This window comes from Muscardinus avellanarius (assembly GCF_963383645.1).
Source record: "Muscardinus avellanarius genome assembly, chromosome: 7".
In the NCBI taxonomy this organism is placed as follows: domain Eukaryota; kingdom Metazoa; phylum Chordata; class Mammalia; order Rodentia; family Gliridae; genus Muscardinus; species Muscardinus avellanarius.
The window spans coordinates 19,372,038-19,394,948 of record NC_137793.1 but is presented as its reverse complement, the minus strand read 5'-3'; the positions used below and the strand labels follow the sequence as shown (position 1 = coordinate 19,394,948).

General features: G+C 35.4%; 1 protein-coding gene across 5 annotated transcripts in view; it reads right to left on the bottom strand.

Annotated features, from left to right (window-relative positions):
• The window catches only part of TENM2 (teneurin transmembrane protein 2), a gene marked incomplete at both ends in the record, with an annotated part of 986,019 nt that overhangs the window by 775,184 nt on the left and 187,924 nt on the right, over positions 1-22,911 (bottom strand). The gene's annotated exons all lie outside the window — the stretch shown is intronic.

The window sequence follows — 22,911 nt, the reverse complement described above, 5'->3', positions numbered from 1 at the left end:
TTTGAAACGGTCTCACTGAGTTGCGGAAGGCCTCACTAGCTGAGGTTTTCCGCGAACCGCGATCCTCCAGTCTCAGCCTCCCAAATGCTAAGATTACAAGTGTGCGTCACCACACCCGGCTTACTCTTGCCAATTTTATCTCCATATTGTGTCAATGCTGGCTGTCAATACTTTAATTGCACAAATATTTTACTTAATTAAAGAGACTTTATATTATTTTGGAAGTTTCAAAGAAAACAGCAGGATTTCTTACTGGTTTATCTAACTATGAGTTTTTATTAGCTTATAAAACTGATGTTGGCATTTGAAACATTCAACTTTAAGGGCTTCTCAACAAATGTGTGTGGTATTAGTTTTAAATCACTACAATATAAACTTTATATTAAAAGTTGTGCCATTAGAAAGATTGCATATCATCTAAATAAATTCATTTGCTTTTGTGGATTGAAAATGTCACCTAACTACAGTTCATAAATTTTAGAGGCTGTATATTAAAATTATTCATTATAGTCTAAATGAAATCTTAAAAATATGAATTATTGCATTTGGTTGAATATATTAGGTTTTTCTTATCCTAGTGTTTTTATCTAGGGTCATCTGTTCAGTCCAACTTAAGTCTTGTTCATAACAGACTAAGGTAGACCAAAAAATGACATAATTGGATTTTTTAAAGAATCTTTTATTTTTCTAACAAAGAAGAGAAAAAACACATTTACAATTATTTCCTTAAACTTTTGCTTCACTAGAAATCTCAGTCCTCTTCATGTATTAGCTTCAAATATGTCTGTTTTGTACCTGTTTTATATATAATTTTCTTTTTTTAAATTTTCATTACTAATCTCTTTGATCTGGACTGAACACATAGATCCAAGTACTTGGTGAATGAATGAATGTAGGAATGAATGAATGAGCAAGTAACCATATAAAATTACACAGAAATACTGAGTTTCCAAAATATTGAGTTTTTTCAGTTATCATCTATGTTATCGTTTTGCTTTTTACTTTTTTTATAATTTTATTGGTGCATTGTGGTCTCACATCATCATGTAACTCACAGACATAGTGATGTACATGTACACAGCCTATAGGCACTTTAAATGCACTTTGACTCTATTATGTCCTTGTTCAAAAGCTTTTTAGTAATTCTTTTTGTCTAATGAACAAATTCTACAACCTCAGCCTAGAAACTGTAAACCTTTCAAAACTTAAGTTGCTTTTTCTACACTTTTTTCCCCCACAAATTGCTTGTTATATCTTCCTCAAGAAGTGTGATTTCTTACTTTTGGTGTGACTGCTGCTCTTCCTCATGGGATCAAGACAGTTGCCCATTCTTCCTCTTATTCTCCATCCATATGAGAATGTTCTCTTGAGTTTCCGGTGCTAATTATTGTGACTCAGATGAACATAAAATGCCAGTTGAGTGAATCTAACAATGGATGAACCATTAAATTATATTCATACTTCAAGAAAGAATTCTAAAATCATGTTTCTATGAGAGCTACCTTTATGAACAGAAAGGTACCATCTTTTTTACACTGAACTCAATAATCATCTAAGTATTGGACCAAGACATTTCCTCACACAGGGGAGTCCTGTCACTCTGTGTCAACAGAATTGTCCTAAGTCTCCCCCTTGTGTGTATTGTTGGTTTTTGACATTTCTATCCATTAGAACACCAGACCCACTCTTTTCTTTCCTGGTTATAGATCTTATATGCCAAATAAATGGATGGATTCCTGCAGAAACATGTGCACATATTATTTACTCTCTTGCTTTCTAGATATGTGTACCCAATACTTTCTCACTGAATAAGCTAAGATATCAGGTGCTCCTCTACATCTCAGTACTTTCTTCCATTCAATATTAATGGCAATAAAGGCAAACATTTATTGAGTGCTTACCCGATGCCAGGAACAAAGATAAAGTTATTTCAGTCTATATTTGATTTGATACTCATAGGAATCCTATGGGGGAAAAACTATGATCACTTACATTTTTATGTAAGTAAATGAAAGCTTCAGGAAAGTCATTTGCCGGACAGTATACTAAGCTAAATGCCAAGGTCAAGGTCAAACACAGACATTTGAAATTCCATGGTCCACAAACCTAAGTAATCAACAAAATCCTATTATGTTTTCAGATGCACCAATAAAATATTTTAAATGCTGATTTGATGAACATGAAACCATCAGGACCAAAAAGTTAACTTTCATTTACAGATAAAAATTTTAGAATCTCATATAAAGATGAGTTACTACTACTCAACTTACTGAATACATACTGCAAATATATTTCCTCTGACTTTCTGGCTAAGAGTTTTACCCTACCTCTTCTTGGAAACCTCTAGGGAAGAGAAGCTGTTGTTTTTGTTGTTGTTTTTTTTTTTGGCCAACAATAGACTACTAAACAGCTTTATATGATGGGTAACTCAAATCTTTCTAAGATGAATACAAAATCGCCTTTCAGAATATTCTTCTAACTTATCTGTTTCTATTCTTGGTTATCCATTAGGATAAGTGAATCCTCTTTCTCATCGTAGCCAGCACCATGTCTCCATTGAACCTGATTTTCAATAGGCTAAGTGCTCCCCAGGCTTTTTTTTTAAATAAATTTTTACAAGATACCCAATATAACATATTGAAAAATATATAATGCTTTATACAGAATATTAAAAATAGCCAGCTACAATTTATAAGATTATAAAAGTCTAACTATAAAATAGAAAGATTTGCTCATAACAGTCATAATGTTATGTATTATTTAATGAATGCTTACATGCATTGATTCTTGCTTTATGCAAAGGCCATACTCAGCCCATTAAATAAGTACATTATCTTATTGCATATTTGCCAGGTGCCATAACATAGGTACAATTAGAAATTTTAGTAATTTTATTGTATAGATCATGAAATTGACTCATAAATATTTACGCACTCCTCAAGGCTATTCAAATAGTAAGCAGAAATGATAATTATGATAAAATTAATATCTCCAATTCCAAATCCTGTATTCTTAATCCCCTACACTCTTTTGTAATGGTAAAATCAATTATATCAAGTAGACATTCATCAAACATATAACATAATTTGAGTTTCAAGAGTTTGCACAGTTTTGAAACGATCAGAAGTTTTTTCTTTCTATCTCAACTTTTCTCCTTTTCCACTTAAAACAGTAAGTTTTAAGTTGAAAACACCATTTAACCTTTACAGTATTAATAATGCATTGGCCATAAAACTGAAAAAAAACATTCCTCTTCCCTGTGCTCTCTCTTTTTGTTTACATCTCTTTAATCTGAGATTATTCTGCTTTGTTAGGCTAGCAATTATTGGAGATAACATTGCCACAGCTATTAAGCCCAACCCAATGACACCAAGCATTGTGCTTATTCTCTTGATGTCTTCTCACCCTTTGGTTTTTTTCTTTTTTCTTTTTTTTTTTTTTAACCAGATAGTTGATTGTATATGGGTGGGCAAGAGAGCACAGGGATGGATGTATAGGTGAATGGCTGTACACATTTAATTGGGACTTTTAATAGAACACTTTGTAGACATTTCAAACAAGAGAGTGAAGAGCTGGGTATCCTTGACAACAGTGTAGGTATATAGCAAAACAAAAGAAAGACCAGAAGATTCACAGTAGGAGATCTGAGCTGTAGATCACAGGAACAATGGCTGACAGCCTTTTGGAGAAAGCCTCTAAATTTTTCAAATGTGTTCATGAAATGTATTGTTGACAGTGGATCATTAGAACACTTGAACAAAGGACATTAATATTTGGCAGAGGCTGAAAGACCACTGTATGAACTGTGGCTGAATGTTAAATCTTCTGTGTGGCTACAATTATTATTATTATTATAAGGAATGTAGTTATAGATGAAGAGAAAGATCAGTGAATAAAGATTAGAATCAGCCTTTGGCCTAGTTACCTGTACACTATTGAGTAGAGTTCTCCCATAGGTAAAACAGGGTGATAAAATTCTCACCCTCTTTATCTCACAGGTAATTGGAAACATGTCTCAGGGGAGTTGTTGGAAATGCATGTCTTCATATGACATTCAAGTGGACTTCTTAACCATTATGTGTGAAATCTGCAATAGTAGGTATTTATTGTTTGCCTCCATAATATTTGTGCCTCATTCAGTAACAGCACAGGATTTTAATTTAGGATGTGCTTTTTCCCTATCTCTGTGTGTGATATTCTATCTCCTAGAATAGACATGTATCTCTGGCAAAGGTCAATTAGCATAGCTTATGCCTTGTGTGACAGTGATTGATTTGAGACCAATAAGTGACCCCTGAGACTTTTGGGGGGTAAGCTCTTTTACCATCCTCTACATTCTGATGAGTGAAGTCAATGTACAACCTTGAGAAACACAGCAACACCAAGCCCTAAGGACAGACAGTACTGGATTTCTGAATCGAGCTGTTTTACCCTGGGGCTTTTTATTCCATCACACAATCCATTATAATCTGCATTTAAGCAAGTAGAGTTATACTTTGTGTCACTTGCAACAGACAGACTTAACTAATAAATCAAGAAATCACTTGAATCTAATTAATCTTGGTTAAGAAGCTATGCTTGTTAGATATTATATATCAATCTTTATCAAATATTTATGACAGGGCAATACTTTTGTCATATAACATCTACTAATTTGGGAAGAATTATCAATAATATGATAGATATTTTGAGACATCTGAACATAAATGATTGTGCTTCTTTCAGTAGATCTTAGTCTACCACACTTAAGACAGACAATATTAATTTATCAAAAAATATATCACATATTAAAATCCGGGCAAATGACGTACAAGCACATCTCATCAAAGAAGACCTATAATGATAAATGGGGAGCAAGAGATTTAACTGGGAAGAAATGTAAATCAAAATACTATGAGATGGAGCTAGTTAATAGGAACACACTGATGTTAATTTCTCCATTTTGACAAATGCAGAAAGTTGCAGAAGACGTTAACATGAGAAAGGACTATATCATCTTTGCAACTTTTATAAATCTAAAATTACTTCAAAAAGGATATCATTGTGTGTAGCAAGTTAGCAAGATTTTTTTTTCAGCAGCAATTCATAATCCAGCTCAGCATTCTAGAAAAGAATAGTCTTACCATGAGTATGATAGAGAAAACGAATGCCAATCTTCTAGAGGTTAATTTGGTCACTTATACTTTGTAAAATCTAAATGCATTATTTTGTAAAAGATAATGCTAAGAAAATAAAATAAATCTGAAGGATATATTAATACTTAATCAGGTCGATATTACTAGTTAGTATCTTTATGTTAGTTAAAAATTCAAGTTTTGGCGGGGTGTGGTGGCGTGCACTTGCAATCCTAGCATTTGGGAGGTGGAGACCATGGGAATCACAGTTCACGGACAGCCTCAGCTACTTAGCAAGACCCTTTGCAACTCAGTGAGGCCCTGTTTCAAAAAAAAAAAAAAGACTAAAAAAGAGGACTGGGGGGTGTAGCTCGGAGGGGCAGTGCTCCTGGATTCCACTATTAATAATAGAATGGGATATGCTTGTATCAGAAAAAAATGATGTTGTAGTAAGTAAAAATATCTAACAAAATAGGGACTGTCTTGGATTATATTAAGTGAAAAAACAGCATGTCAACTTGTAATATACAGAGTACCATGTCAAGTATATTATCTTTCATTTATGAAAAAACATATATTGAACTTATTATGTTGAGCCCTAGGGATAGAGGCAGCAGAAAAAAATATATAAAAGTTTCTGCCTTAATGGAACATATAGTCTAGAATACATTAAGTACAATAAACAACTGTATTGTGTGTTAGAAGGTGTTCCGTGATACTCCGAAAAATGAATTGGTGCAGGAGACAGAGAGCACAGAAATATTGGAATATAGTGCTACAATTTCAAATTGGCTTAAAAGATCTCTAAAAAGGTGATACCTGGGCAAAGGCCTGAAGATAGTGAGAGAGGAGACTCGTGTCTTCCAAAGGAAAGAGTATTCCAGACATAGAGAACAGAAAAGAAAATAAGACCCCAGGTCAGGGCATGCCTTGGGATTTCTAGGACTAGTATTTGAGTTTTGTTTTAAGAAAATCATTCTGGCTGCCATTTTATCTTATTTATTTATTTATTTATTTATTTATTTATTTATTTATTTATTTATTTATTTTTGTGGTACTAGAGATTGAACCCAGGGGGCATTCTACCTCCAAGCTACACCCCTAACCCCATTTTTTATTCTTTATTTTATTTTATTTTATTTTTGTGGGTCTGGAGATGGAACCCAGGGGCATTCAACCTCTGAGCTACACCCCCTACCCTATTTTTTATTCTTTCTTTTAAGAAAGGGTCTCACTAAGTTGTGGAGGGCCTCACTAAGTAGCTGAGGCTGGCTGTGAACCCAGATCCTCCTCTCTCAGCCCTGACAAGTGTGCGCCACCACGCCCAGCTATCTGGATGTCTTTTTTGAGAACAGAGATAACAGGGGCAAAAACCTGACAGATTGGCAAAGCAAGCCAACCTGTCAGGAAGGCTGATATAATGATTCAGGACGGCAATCATGGTGGCTTATACCACAGTGATAGCAGTGGACATGGTTTACCATGGTTAGATCCTCAAAATGTTTTTAAAACATATTAAATGATGAAATTAGATATGAGATACTGGCTGAGGGACTGGTCATGAATCAAGTACTCCAAATATTTTGCCCTGAAAAACATCAAAGGGTGATGTATTCTTTTTTTCTTTTTTTATAAATAATTTCAAGAAAAGTTTATTTAATTTCTTATTTTTCTCATTGAAAACCAGACAGATATGCATTCACCTCAGAAAGTATGTTTGCAATAATATTTCATGAATGTTGCAAAGCTGTACCTTTTTTTTTTTTTTGGTGGTACTGGGGTTCCTGGAAGCCCTTCTACCTCCAGGCTACACTCCCAGACCCATTTTATACTTTTTTATTTGGAAACAGGGTCTCTTCAGCCAGCAAGGATGACTTTGAACCTGCGTGATCCTCCTGTCTCCGCCTCCCAAGTACGGGGATTACAAGTGTGCGCCACCACGCCTGGCACTATACCTTTCTTTTCTAAAAGGAAAAAGGTTAAAGGAAGGTGCCCTAAGACCAACTCCTAGTTACTCTTCTATTATTTATGGTTTTAGACATTTCGGTGACTTTTCTAATATTCTAAAACATATTCATAATAATATTTAAGAAATATTTAATAATACCTTCATTATAAGATGAAAGTATAACTTGCTTATTTTCTCTTTTCCACTCTCTCCTCCTAATATTTGAATTTTTAAGTAGGCTTTAATTTTTAGAAGTTTAATATTTCCAAAAAAATGATAATATGGAATACAATGTTTCCAAACCCCACATTAAGATGTAGGAATTCAATGCACCAATAAAAAAAAAAAAACTAAAAACTTGGTAAGGATGGATTTATTATTAACACAGATGGGGAAGGATACAGCTAGGGCATTCCATCTTGGATATATCAAATTTGGGAGATTTACTGGGCTTCAAGTGACTCTGTTAAGTGACCAATTGAATATTGAAGTCTGGAATTCAGGGAACAGCTCATATAAAATTGGGTCTCATAAAAACAGACATAGACTAGAATAGGTTGCCTGGGTTGGGGGTGGTTATGCAATGAAAAGAAAGTATCCGGTGAGTTGGCTGTGGTAAACTCCAGAATGATGATGTTAAAGGGCAGAAGGAAACAGCAGAAGAAATGGAACCAGAGTAAGTGGAAGTCAGCAGTAGGACCATCCTGTAAGCTGAGAGAAGGAAACAGTAGCAGGGGGAGGTGATCTGCTGGGTCAAATGCTATTGGCTGGTCCCGTAAAATGACACTGAAAAGAAACCATTGGATTTAGCAACATAAGATTATCAGAAACCTTGATCGTGCCGATTCTAGTAGACTGGCGAGTTCTAAAATATCACTGGAATATGATTCGAGAGAGTGAGAGAGGGATCAGTGAATGTAGACAATGATACCAAAACAGTGTCCTTTAGAGAAAGAGGAAGAGTTAGGGTCATTTTTAGCAGCAGAAATGGAATGAAGAATAGATTTTTATAAAAAAAAGGTGTGTTACATAGCAGCATAATTTATGTTTATAGTTAAGACTTAACAAGAAAAGAAGTTATGATGGAGCTTGAATAGAATTCCTAGAATTTTAAAGAATAAAAGTATTACATAACGTAATGTTCGGCTTATAGTCATGTATGTACAGTCCTGCTTAGTCAGATGGATTCTGTAGTGTTTCAGGTAATCTATATTTTCAAAATAATTTTACAAATTATGACTTTTATGAGCATAAAATATCAGGTTAAAAACAGTCTTAAGAAAACATTCCACAGGTCTCTGAATTTTGCATAATATGCTGTCACAGTAGACATGAATTAAAAACAATGAACACACAATTCACAATCCAAAAAAGAGAGTATTCTTCCTGAAGTTCTCATGGGTGATACCACTAAGGAATGACCTGCACTTCCTAGCATTTCACATTTATTACATCTATTTGATACTTAACCAGCTAAATGTTTTAATAGAATCGGTTTGTGAAAGTAGATATCCCATTAGTTAATTTAAAAAAAAGACAAGGCTTTTGCCTTAATAGACTTGGGAGAAAAGTTATCAAAACACATTCATACACACAGAGCTTATAAATATACTACAAACACATGATATATGTATAAACATATAAGACCACACACATTCATACACATGACAAAATCATATAAACAAAATATGAATATACCCAAATATAAATATGCACATATAAACATATTCACATAAATATATACAGACACATGCACACAGCTATATATGAGCACGTACTCCCTCAGGCATGAAAATACACTCAGGTCTGTTGGGATGAAAGTCTGATTTCCTCTCGTTCTTTCTCTCCCCATACATAGTCTCTTGGCTGTGAAAATTCAAATATCATCCTGGAAAAATGAAATTCTTACAGGGAAATTCTTAAAGCATACAAATACTCATTTCCCAAGCTAAAGATAAGTAGATCAAAGACAGTATTTTCCTAGGTCACTAGATGTGAAGCACAACTGTGCATTTTTTTCTCTCCCTACCCTCCTGTCTCTGCCTCCCAAGCACGGGGATTACAAGCGTGTGCCACCACGCCCAGCATGGAAAACGTTTTTATATGAGTGTGGGTATACAAATGTGTATATAGAACTGTTGGGTGAGCACTGGATAGGAGGCACTAGGAAAAGTGTGCAACTGTGCTTTACATCTATGTACAAATAACTGTGATAAAACATATTAAAAGCTGGGCGTGGTGGCGTACGCTTGTAATCCTCATGCTTGGGAGGCGGAGACATTTGAAGCCAGCTGTGCTGGCTTAAGAGACCCTGTTTCCAAATAAAAATATAAAAAATAGGTCTAGGAGTGTAGCCTGGAGGTAGAAGGGCTTCCAGGAACCCCAGTACCACAAAAAAATTAAAATATATACTATATACTATATACATATACATACATATATATATACACTTTGATGTAATATACACACATATATATTACATCAAAGTGATATTACATATATATTACATCAAAGTAGAGTGCCATTTTGAATCAAATTAGATTTATGGAGTCAAACAGGTACCAAGATAAAAATTATGTACCCTGCACCACCCTTGATGTGAGCTTTTCTGCCCCTGTACTTGTTAGAACATTTAGGCGTTTAGTGTCACCGTGACACAGCTCCCCATAGCCATCGCTGTTTTGCTTCTCGATCCACTACACTCTATAAGTGACAAAAGCCAGTTCCCAGGGAGCCATGAGACAGTCTCTCAGTAGCGAAGGTATATTTCCCTGCCCCCCCTCCTGCCCCAAATTCCATACTCATGACACAGAAGCACAGTTAGAGATGAAAAATATGGTTCATTATCTTGGTAGTGCAGAGAAAAATGTTATGGCTTTATTTAGCAGTGGCTTTTATGCTTTTAAAAACATGTTAATTTCATTTTTTATGTAATTGTGCATTAAATCATCTCAGACAATTGTGTGATTTGGAAATAAAAGTCCAAAGAAATAAGTAAAAGCTATAATGTGGTTTTTTTGGCATTGCTTTTTGCAGTCTCTTTTTATGTTTCTCAGGCATTAGTGTCTCGGCTTCTTCCTGGGAAGATTAATCTGGGGGCTCACGGAGCTTCTTGCATCCCGTCTTCAGCCCTCCCTGCACTGCGAGCTTTTCTCTGTGGTTCCTGCCCCTACCACTCATGAATTACCAGCCCCAACAACATTAGAACTTATAAAGCCTCATAATCCTTTAGTTCTCTCCCTAATAGGGCGACCAGCTGGATGAAGACCTCAACCCCGGGGAGATATTTTTCAGAGTCTTCAGTGGCCCAGAGGAAAATGATATATCCTGGGTTATAGAAAATCACTGTGTTCACCTGGAATACTGGTGATCGATTTGCTTTTGCTAGAAAATATGCGATGGATTGTATGTAATAAAATTCAGCATGTCTGTGAGATAAATTTTTCTTTTTATTTAAAGAAAAGTTGGGCCATTTAACATGTAGTGTCTTTCATCGCTCCCATTTTTGAGCATTTTATGATAGTTTAAATTTTCTGATGGATGTTAATGATAGGGTTGGGACTCCAGAGAGGGGCTTCTATGTTGAGTTTATTCAAGACTAATCTCACACACTGGAACACTAGATTTTTTTTCAATGTCCCTCAATACAAATGAGCAATCTCTCTCTCCTCTCCTCTCCTCTCCTCTCCTCTCCTCTCCTCTCCTCTCCTCTCCTCTCCTCTCCTCTCCTCTCCTCTCTTCTCCTCTTCTCCTCTTCTCTCTTCTCTCTTCTCTCTTCTCTCTTCTCTCTTCTCTCTTCTCTCTTCTCTCTCTCTCTCTCTCTCTCTCTCTCGCCTTACTTTCATGTGTTTTAATACAGATTATTGTTTTAAAGGCTTCATATTTCCTGTAAGGGAATGTGCACTACTTTACCAAAGCTGTTGTGACCACAGAATTAAATTGAAGATATGTATTGTGTTACATTCTACATACTAGAAATCCCAAATCTAGGTGTTGGCTGGCAAGGGTTCTTCTGAGTTTTGTGATGGTAGGACCTGCCCCAGGCCTCTTTCCCTGGGTTGTAGGTGGCCATCTTCTCCCTGTGTCTCTTCATGATCTCTTTGTATGCGTGTCTCTGTGCCCAAGTTCACTCTTTTTATAAGCACATCTTTCCTACTGGACTCATGTCCCCTCTAATGAAACCACTTTGACTTGATTACTTTGGTAAAGACACTATCTCAAATATGGCCATGTTTTGAGGGAATGAGGGTAGAGACTTCAATGCATGAATTATATAATTATACAATTAAACATATAACACAGTGTAAAAGCCTCCCCTCTTTTCTAATAGTATTACTTCAATGTTAAAATAATACATGTTTCCAAAGAATAATATTAAAAAAATAAATCACTGATGTTTAAATTTCCTGCCTGGCACGGTGGCACGTGCCCATAATCCCAGTATCTGGGAGGCAGAAACAAGAGGATTGCACACTGAAGGATAGCCTCAGCAACCTAGTGAGATTCTCAACAAACTCATAAGACTTTGTTTCAAAAAAAATTAGAAAGTGGTGCGGGTGTAGTTATAAAGTACAATGCTCCTGGGTTCAATCCTCAGTCACATATACACACACACAAACACACACACACACAGATTAACTTTCCTATTTAAAATAAATATTTTATGTTAAGCCATATGCAGATATAAATAAGAAACAAAATCATTCTTAATTTTGTTGTAGTGTAACCCTCAAGATAGAGATATGTATATGTACGTACATGTGTGCTAACCCATACAACAAGTAAAGTCTGTATATACAACGAGCAGTGAAATTAACTTCTGCCTGAGGCTACTATGAAATGTCAATTAAACTGCCAAACTTTCAGAGCTTGGTACTCTGTCTTTCTGCCTTGGGGAGCTTTTGTATTCAATTTATTGTTAAATAAAACAGCTAACTTGGCAGCAGAGTTAGATTAACAAATTATAATGAACTTTCCTTTTTCTTTTTTTTGTTTTTTGCTTAAAAAATAAGGTGAGCTATTCTGGAATATTCTGGAAGAATAAATTTGAGAGGGATTAAAGATTCTGAGAGAGGTTATTTGTAACCATTTTGAGTAGGAGAAAAAGAATGTACTATCTGAATTAAAATTATAAAAAGTGGAATAAAACCTAATAATGGCTTTGTTTAAACATGTCCTTTATTAACATTTAATTTTTTAATAGGAGGAAATAATGTCAAAAGTCAAGATAATCCATAGAACGTCTATGGGCCTCAAATTTAAAGTCTTCCCTTTGCCCTAAAGTCCTTTCTAGCCTTTTAGAAACACACACACACACACACACACACACACACACACACACACACACTCTTAATCAGATTGTCTGCAAGGCCCATTTATCTGGTTATGCAGCTTAGACTATTGTTTCTTCTATCCACAGGGGATAGGACAGTTTTCAGAAGACCATCAAGAACAAGGAAACATGTATTGTCTAATCAAGGATTTTGAATATTTGTTACTATTGGGATTTGCAACAGGGTACTGGTTGGCTAAATCAACATGGACACTGGGCTCTTATAAGCGTACTAGCTAAATTAATCATCATGACAATCTGATATAGTAGGTAATTTGATAGTCTATGCTACAGGTGAAGAATAGGTAAAATTGCTCTTTGGTTAAGAAGTTTAGAAAATTCATCCTAATTTTTTTTTTATAAATACACCCTTATGGATAAACTTATTGACACAAAATCATTAGCCAATTGATAAAACAGAGGGTGCTTTGTGTTATGACAGCCTAATAGTAAAAGAGGAGTTAGGTAAACAGAAAATGATGGGGTAAAGTTCATAAAAGTGGTATAGCTGAAGCTTTGAAAAATATGAAATTGTGAAAAGTGGAAGAGGCTGGATTTGATGAGCAGAAGAACAAGCTTCTCATTTAAGTCTCACAGGTACTTCTTTAGAAATGGATATTCCACGAGGAGCAGGAAAAGAGGGCTGGAACTGTCTACTACGTTGAAGCTAACTCTGAGCTCTTATTGCTGACCTAGCACTTCATGGTTATCATCTTATCTAACTTAATTGTTACTCTCTGAGATAGGCTCTATTGTTATTTCTAATTTCTGCAGCTTACTAGGTTGGTGCAAGTCACAGTGCTAGGATTCTAAGCCTCCAGCTTTGTTTTGGAGGCTGTACCTTAATTACTGTTTTACCATCAGAATGTTATAAGACAAATCAACCTGGATTTTATCACTCATCTAATAGATTGGAAACAACCAACTTACTCATAGTGTGTTTAAAAAAATTAGGGTACACTATCCCAAGTTCTTAGCTGAACAACAGATCAAATGAATGAAAATGAATGATTATTTTAAAAAATTTTGAAGAAAACTCACTTAGGGTTTCAGCAATAAATTATTCATCAGCAAGTTAGGGTATTAAAAAAGAGGGAGGCGGACATGGTAGCACATGTTTGTATCTCAGCATTCAGGAGGCTGAGACGGGAGGCTGTGATGGGAGAATTGTGGTTCGCAGACAGCCTCAGCTACTTAGGAGACCCTTCACAACTCAGTGAGATCCTGTCTCAAAATAAGGAATAAAAAATAGGGCTGGGGGGTATAGCTTGGAGGTACAATGTCCCTAGGTTTCATCCCAGTACTGCAAAGAAAAAAAAGAGGGAAAAACTCAAAATCAAGATATTTATATACCGTAACAATCTTAACAAAAAGAGACTCAGATTATGGCATGACTATTGGAATGAACAAATTCAACGATAATAACTGCATTTACAAAGATATGTGAAGAGTGTGAAAAACTAAGTGATGAGTGAATATTGTTTCCACAGTAAGTTTTTCAAAGTATAAAAATATAGAAAAATGTGTCCATAAGTCTTTACATATAGGAAATATATGGGCACATTAGAAGGGTTTATTCATAATCAGGTGGGAAAGTTTAAGATTAGAGATTACATTCATGCCTTATAGTCTTTTAAAAATTTTATATCAATAGCATATATTCCTTCTATGATCAGGTAAAATAATAGCTAAGAAACTCTATTGTAATGAAACCTTTTCCACAACTAAAATAACCACCTTACAGTTTATATGCATCTAATGCTCCTTAACAGAGGTCAGCAAACCTTCTCTGTAAAGGTCTACATTGTAAATATTATAGAACTTCCTTCTAGACCAGCAGCTAATTTAAAACTGATACAGATACTTACAAAATAAGACAGAATAAAGTCCATACACATTTTTGATGAAATTCAAAATATAATATTAATAGTGAAATATCATCTTTTAATACACATCTACTGCTGAAATTTTTTTGATCGTGGGTGCTAACATTTTGCCTGATTGTGGCTCAAAGTGAACGTTCCCTCTCCTCACTTATTTCAAATGCTCATCTGTTAATGCTGATCTATGAGGATCTTTTATCTATTTCATCTTTGGAAATGGTTTATCACATAGACAGGTGACACATGTGGCACCAGAAATGTCGTAGTGTTAACACCGCTTCTCAGCCACTTGGAGCGCGCCAAGCAGTGAGTGCCATGTATGGTCCTAGTTGCAAGGACAGAACTGTGTCTCTGTAGCGTAATAGACACTGCAGACATCACACAAACTAATGATGTGGCTGCGTGCCAATAAACTTTATTTATGCAACACAAAAATGTGAATTTCAAGTAATTTTCAGATATCACAAAACATCCTGCTTTTGATTTTTCAGCCATTTAAAATGTGAAAAATTAAAATTAAAAAAGACACATTTTCAAAAAAAAGAAAACCAGTTTTCAGCTAATGAATGAAGTGTTCTGACCCCTGCTCTGGAAGTAACCAAACAGGTGTCATCAACTTTGTCCAAGAATCATGTTTGACTATATGGAATATATTTATATCCTGGAGAAAATTTAAAATCACTTTACGTAAAATGATGTTTCTAATTTCTCTATGAGTTAGTTACTTTGTGGGCAAATAAACTGGGTGGCCAGACACTGAAAAATATTGAAGAGGGAAAATGAACAAATGCTAATAAAATCAGAAAGAAAAATCAAGGTTCTAATACCCAAAACCTGTTACATCTTTCAGACTAATTGATAATTTTATGGGAAATGCAGGTTGTCAAGAACTATGATAAACAGACCCATTATAATAACCTTAGAAGTAATAACATCAAATATTCAGAATCTTACATGGAAAGCTATCAAACCTACTCAAAGTCTATCTCCTTACCTTAAGTTCAGATGTTATTTCTCCCCTGAGGGTCTACCTAAGACCTAAGCAGAGCAAAAAAGATGTTCTGAAGGTTAAGTCAGAATTTGTATCAGAAAAACATTTGATGGAGGCTTAAAAAATTGAAAAAGGTGATAAATTAACTCCCTGATTTGATTCCATCCTTGGTTTGGCATAAAGTGATCCATGGACATTTATATCATAGCCCGGCATGGTGGCACACACTTGTAATCCCAGAATTTGGGAGGCTGAGATAGGAGGATCCGAGTTCGTGGACAGCCTCAGCTACTGCTTAGTGAGGCCCTTTGCAATCCAGTGAGACCCTGTTTCAAAATAATAATAAAAACAAAATATAGGGCTAGGGGTGTAGCTTGGAGGTAAAAAGTCCCTGGGTTCCATCCCCAGTACCACAGAAAAACAACAACAAAAAAAAATATTTATATCATAACCATCTAGGTTTCTCATTAAGACAATCATTTTCCTGGCCCAAGGTATTAATATGCAAAAACACTAAAATCGAATAATTAAGAGTTTTAGAAATTGTTTCAGAAAAAAAAAAGATACAGATACTATTTGCTGTGCAGAACATTCTAGATTCTCCTCTATAATAGTTTATATACATAATTATGCTTGTGTTCACCTTGGTGTGTAATACAAATTAAATAAGGGAGAGTAATTTTGTCCTTGATAAAATTTTGAGTGTAGTTTGTATGAAAATTAGTCAGTGCTTATTCTGGGCAACGGTTCAGGTTGTATAACTCCTGTCATGGGAATGTTTATAGCCAGTGATGGAGAGAAGAGAGTTAACTAAGTACTCAGGTAAGAGGTACCAGGAATGGGATAGGAAAGAAGACCCAAGAGACGACTGCATCAAGTGTCCCAAATGCCCACTTGCAGGGAGCAGAGATTTAAGCTGACAGAGTCGAGAGGGTGGAAATCAGAATCTTCACAATTACTTTTTAAAAATGATAAATGCTTCAAGCTCTTTCCTCGAAGCCTGGCTAAAATGCCTTAGGTGCTTTGTTAAGAATTCAGATTCTTGCATCCATTCCAGACTCAGTGACTCAGAATCCCTACTATGTGTCCAGAAATCTGTATTTTAAGCCATCCTGACAGCTCTTCTTTAAATTTGAACCACCTTCTGACCCCATGAGTCCATTTTTCCTGTGGAACTCCAAACATTCTCTAATCATTGTAATAAACATCCTAGAGATCTTATTGTGGTCCAGGATTTCATATACCGGAAAATAAACTTATAATGGTGACCTCAGAAGGTTCCCAGTGCAGGAATTAAGTGCAGGTAAAGAGGCCACGGCAGAGTACAAAGTATGGTGCCAGTCAGCGCAGGGCACCAAGATAAGATGGAAAATGAAAACTTGATGCTAGAAGAAAGAGCCCATTTCCCTTTGGGATATTATAATATGCCTCTTTTAAGATGATTTTCTAGGCTAAAAATATTTTTAGTTCTAGCCAGGTGTGATGGCACACACTTGTAATCTCAGTACTTGGGAGGCTGAGACAGGAGGGTTGTGGTTCACTGCCAGCCTCTGGTGCTTAGTGAGGCCCTTTGCAACTCAGTGAGACCCTGTTTCAAAATAAAGAATAATAATAAAAAAAAGGCTGGGGTTATAGTTCGAAGGTGAATATCCCTGGGTTCCATCCCCAGTACTGCCAAAAAATTAATTTTAAATTATTTATTCATGATTAAAATCCATTAGTTTTGAAAGTACACTTTGACACTCTTTCTAAAAAGTAATCTGTGAACTATGTATATCCAAATAATCTGAATGCAAATGAGTCGACCCTTTGACTTCCATCCTGAAGTCTATTCTTCCATCCTTAATCTATTCGGGGATATTTATTGTAAATTTCTCTTGTGAGACAGTTTGGGTTAGGAGAAGCCCAAATCTTAAACCTTCATTTTTTAACTGGGTCCAGACCAATAACATAGAAAGAAATTCCCTCCAATTTTGTATACAATTCATTTGAGTCATTTAGGGGCTAAAGAGAATGAAAGACAGCGAAAGGTAATATTTCCCAACATAACATAAAAGTTCAACATAAGGTCTAACTGTATAAGTTGTTTAGCTGTGCTCTTAGACAACTTACATAATCGTACTAAGTTTGGCTATTTCAACATCTACATATATAATTCACATACACACATATACCTGTATATACACATGCATATATGTAAATTGGTCATACCTAATTCTTTATTTTGCACTACTGAAAAGAGTAAAGAAATGATGCATATAAAGTGATTAGCATTGCACCTGGGCCATATCAGGTGGTCAGTGAATACTGGGAGTAGGAATAAGACAAAGGGAAAGCAACTGGGCAGGGGGAAGGGAGTTGAGGTTAGGGCAGAGGAAGAGAAAAGCACAGAACTCCTATCATAAAACTCAGAAAGTCAGTCATTTCAAAGACATTCCCTAACTGAATTTGAACTTTGATCCAGGTAAAAATACATGTTAAAATAGAGAAAGAAAAGTTTATTTCTAGTATCTTCGATAGTTTGCCTTTTGTACTTAGATATGACTTTGTTTCTACTCTCTGTAACGCAGTAGCCATTGCCAGCCTCCTAGTGGTTGCATGAACATCATCAGACTATGTACAAAGCAGAGCAGCCCGGGGATGGTTATTGGTATTTCATCTCAACTCTGAAAATGTCAAGACATCCCAGCCTGGCGGAGGGCGATAGGAAACCCATTCCCAGTTATCACATGGTAATGAAGGGAAACAACGCGAAATCTATGAGACGGAGGGAAACCCAGAATGAACGGAGTCCCAAGTCTACACAGCTTCCTACAGTCCCAGCCTCATTAAAATATGCAGATCATATCATTAGGAAACGGTTTTCTGGCAGAGTTTTCTCCTGGAGTTCAGTTACCAGCACATGTCTGGCAGTCGTTATTGCAATGAGTTAAACTACAGCTATCGTCTTCTATGTAAAAACAAGCAAAAAAATAAAATAAAATGAAGCACAGACAGCTTTTACAAGCCATGTTTTCATTCAGGGGTGCTTTTTTAATCTCAGGAAATATGGGTCTGTACAAAAAAAACAACAAAAATAGAAAGGCCAGCAATGCTTGTCATGTTCCTCCAGCAACACGGGGAAAAGCCACAGAATTGCAACTTTATATTTTCCCAAAGTTGTTTCCAATCTTGGGCACATGTGTTAATGTTTCGAACTCAGTAATCCAAGATATACCTGGATTCAATTCAGCAAGATGAGTAAGAATATTATGGGACTGAAGGAATAGTCGTTTCAAAGACATTCCCTAACTGAATTTGAACTTTGATCCAGGTAAGATGCATTCTGGTATTCATTGCAATTCCTTATTTTCTTTCCATCTTTCTTCATTGTTTGCCTTCCTTGCTTCTTGATTCCCTTCTTTCTTTTTTCCTTTTTAATTCCTTCCTTCACTCTTGCTATCACTGCTTTGCATCTTAGCCATCTATCTGTCCATCCACACTCTCACCTGCCCATCCGTCTACCTACCTAAGGTCATTCTTCTTTTGTAAGTGTGAACAATGTGGAGACGGAAGGACAAAAGAGGCATTTTTTGTTGTTGTTGTACTGGGGTTCCTGGAAACCCTTCTACCTCCGGGCTACTCTTCCAGACCTATTTTTTTAAATATTTTTATTTGGAAAGAGGGTCTCTTAAGCCAGAGAGGCTGGCTTCGAACCTGCGCGATCCTCCTGTCTCTGCCTCCCAAGCACGGGGATTACAAGGGTGCGCCACCACGCCTGGCTAAAAGAGGCATTTTTTAAAAACGAAGCTTGCCAATAAGCCCAGTAGACTCTGAGCGGTGAACACCGTTCACATGGCAGCTCAATTTAAGAAAATAAGTGACCAGCCCGGCGTGGTGGTGCACGCTTGTAATCCCCGCACTTGGGAGGCAGAGACAGGAGGATTGCGCAGGTTTGAAGCCAGCCACGCTGGCTTAAGAGACCCTGTTTCCAAAAATAAAAAAAAGTATAAAATAGGTCTGGAGTGTAGCCCGGCGGTAGAAGGGCTTCCAGGAACCCCAGTGCCACCACCAAAAAAAAAAAAAAAAAAAAAAAAAGTGACTGAGTAGAAATACTAAATGATAGTAAGGAGGTGACTAGGTAATCAAAATATTATATGAACACAACATTTAATAGTGCAAATATGTAGAAGTGTGTGTAAACAATATATTGGGTGTTATTGTTATTATTATTATTATTGCACAGAAATGCATTTACTTAGCTTTTTTCTGTTAGTGATTATTAAAGTATAGTCTAAGGCCCTGGGTGGTTTCAGAGACCAAAAATATCTTCATAATAAGGTTTACATCTTATTTTTTCCTTTTCCTGTCTTAATATTCACACTGATGGAACAAAAGAAAGGGAAAGTAAAAATGCTGGTGCCCTGGCATGAATTCAGCCCAGAGCCCCAGACTGTACATTCACAGTAGTTTCCAACAACATTAACAGAGAAAAACAATGCCATCTTCACTAAAGACTATCCTTGACAAAGCAGAAAAAATTGAATTTTATTAAATCTTAATCTTTTGTTTAAGATCATTAAATGTGATATGATGGTGAATATGTAATGAAGTATTTTATTCTGGAAACCAACATAAAATCATTGTTTTAAGGAAAAGCATGTGTGTGACTGAGTTTTGAGCTGGACCATTCACTTTTTTTTAATGGAATATCATTTATAAACACTGAAAGACAACTTTGACTCTTCAGACATGAGGATTTAACAGACATTCTCTGGAATACAAACCAGGTGACCTAGTCACTCCAAAGAAATCAGCAATATTACATTTTGCCAATCATACACTTCTAACTTTCGAGCAAATATTAGTATTGCGTGAAACTTGAACTTAATATCATGAACTTTCTTGACTCTTCAAGACTTTTCCAATAAGCTCAATGGTGATATTTATAAACATAAGCATTTTTGGACATTTTATAATGAAACGTGTTAACATAGAGAAGAGCTTCCTATCCCAGTGAAGCAACATGTTCCAAATGGCCAACGTCTTCAGTTAAAAGGTTGTACACAAGGAAAAGATTCATTTCAGTTACATGTATTTCAATCTGCAAAGTGTTCATTGATACGTTTTCATAAAATGTGCCAATTGTAAAGAGTCTTTAAGAAACTACCACTTGTTGAGTTTTCGTAAAGACTCCACAATTACCTGAAAAGGATGCTTAAAGTAATTTTCATTTCCATCTGTATATCTTTGTGAGGTCAGACTTTCTTTATATTCTTCAACCCAAATAATAAATCCAGTTATATTCATTCAGGCATTAAAATATTTGGGAATGAAACAGAATGAGATAAACCTTCACAAGTATAGCCAGGTGGTTTTTGACAAAAGTGTCAAAAACATACACTGGATAAAAGAGCCTTTGCAACAAATAGTGTTCTGAAACTGAATATCCATATCTGGGAGGATGAAATTAGGTCCTTTTTCTTTCACCCGGCGCAAAAGTGAAGTCCAGCTGAATCAAAGGTTTATGAATTAGAGCAGAAACGTTGCAATTACTGGGAAAAAATAGGACAAACTCTCCAACACTGGTGGAGACTTCCTCAATAAGACCCCTAAATCTCAGGAAATAAAACCAAGAATCAATAAATAGGATGCCATCAAATTAAACAGCTCTGTGCAGCAAAGGAAACAATCAAGAATCTGAAAAGAGAGCTTAGAGAATGGGAGAAAATCTTTGCAGCTATTCTTCTGATACAGGACTGGTATTTAGAATATATAAAAAAATTAAAAAAACTTATCAAGCAACAACTACAAAAAATTCCAAATACCTATTCAGAAGTAGAGTATTAAAAAGAAAAAGAAAAAGAAAAATCCCACTATGTTGTATAATTATATTGTACAATTAAAATTATATAAAGAATATTTGTGTAGAACAAAATAACATTGTTCTCACTATGATGTAAATGAATTCATAATATTTATTTTTATAAAATTTTAACATTTGTGTAATGGGTTATTAATACTATTTTAAATAAATATTTAACATTTCTTATGTTTAAATTAATACAATAAATAGTAGCAGATAAAACATACATTGACCAAATGAGATTTTATTAATAATTTATAGGAGTGTAAAGGTATCTTACAACAAAAATATTGAGAAATGCTGTTCTAAGTAGAAGAAATATTCTTTGATGTTTCAACTTCTTTAGCAGTCTAGTTAGTTGATAAGTTTAAGCATCAGTTATATGATTTCCATTAAATACATTTTCATATGTACCTAAGTATAAATTAAGTTATTTAGCTAAATATTCCCTAGAAAACAGATGTCATCGATGTTTGTGTTTTCAGTGCTAATGGTATGCTCAAATAACTGTGTTTTATTTTTCACTAATATATATATATATTTACCCTGAAACATCTCAAACAATTCTAAGTTTGCAAACTTTGAGGTCTACTATTAAACTGGAATCGCTTACAAAAAAGATGTAGAGGGAAAGTTTAAAAATAATGCACCTTTTGTCATTTTTTGAACATTTTTTTACTCTCTATGTAGCTTTCAAATAAGCCCGTCAATCTTTTAAAACATCACTTTAAGGGGCCATGATGTAGCTCAGTGGCAAAGCTCCTGCTTTGCAGGTGTGGCACTCTGGGTTAGATCCCCGGTTCCAAAACAGCCAAAAATATTACCTTAAAAAGCAAGATAATTACTTAATATAAAGATAAATACTTGCCTATTGAATGAATGAAAAACGAGTTGTAATGTGTTCTTGTGGCTTGGAGTAAAACTGACACCTATGTGACTAGATGTACACTCTATCCGAAGGTACATTGAGGCCGAGGATAGACACCCTGATAACAGCAGCAATAGGTCAAAGTAGAAGTCAAATCTGAATGTGAACTCTAAAGTATCTTATGAAACTTATGGTACAGTTTGAGAAGATGTATAATGTCATTTGATTTTGTATATTAATAAATTCAAGATTAAAAGTTTAACACTTGACTAATTTATCTGTATGTGAAAATTTTCTTAATGAACTGTCCAAACTCATTTTTTATTTGTAAGATTACATCATGTGGTCAATAGGGTGGGTTTTTCTTTGAGATAACTATATTCAGGATAAATGAGGTTTCTGATCCTATAAATGGTGCTAAGAAATCAATTCTACTAGGTGCATGTATAAATACATCACAACGAATTGTGTATGTATTTAGTATTATGATAATGTACCAATTAAATTAAAAAAAATTACAAGCTGGGCGTGATGGCGCATGCTTGTATTTCCAGCGTTAAGGAGGCTGAGACACGAGGATCACAGTTTGTGGACAGCCTCAGCTTCTTAGTGAGGACCTCCTCAAATTAGTGAGACCCTGTTTCAAAGAAATAAAGAACAAAAAATAGGACTGGGGGTGTAACTAGAAGGTAGAATGACTCTGGATTTCATCCCCAGTAATGCAAAAAAGAAAAAAAAAATTACAGATGAAAAACTAGAAGTCAGAGAGTTTGATACCTTGCTCACATTTACACAGTTAGCAAGCATGCCCACAGGAATTAGAAGCCAGGTCCATTGCAGAGTTAAAGATTTTTCCATATGCTGATGCTCATTAAGCATTTCCTATGGTCCAGAGACTGTTCTCATAGACCCTGGACCACAAATCTCACC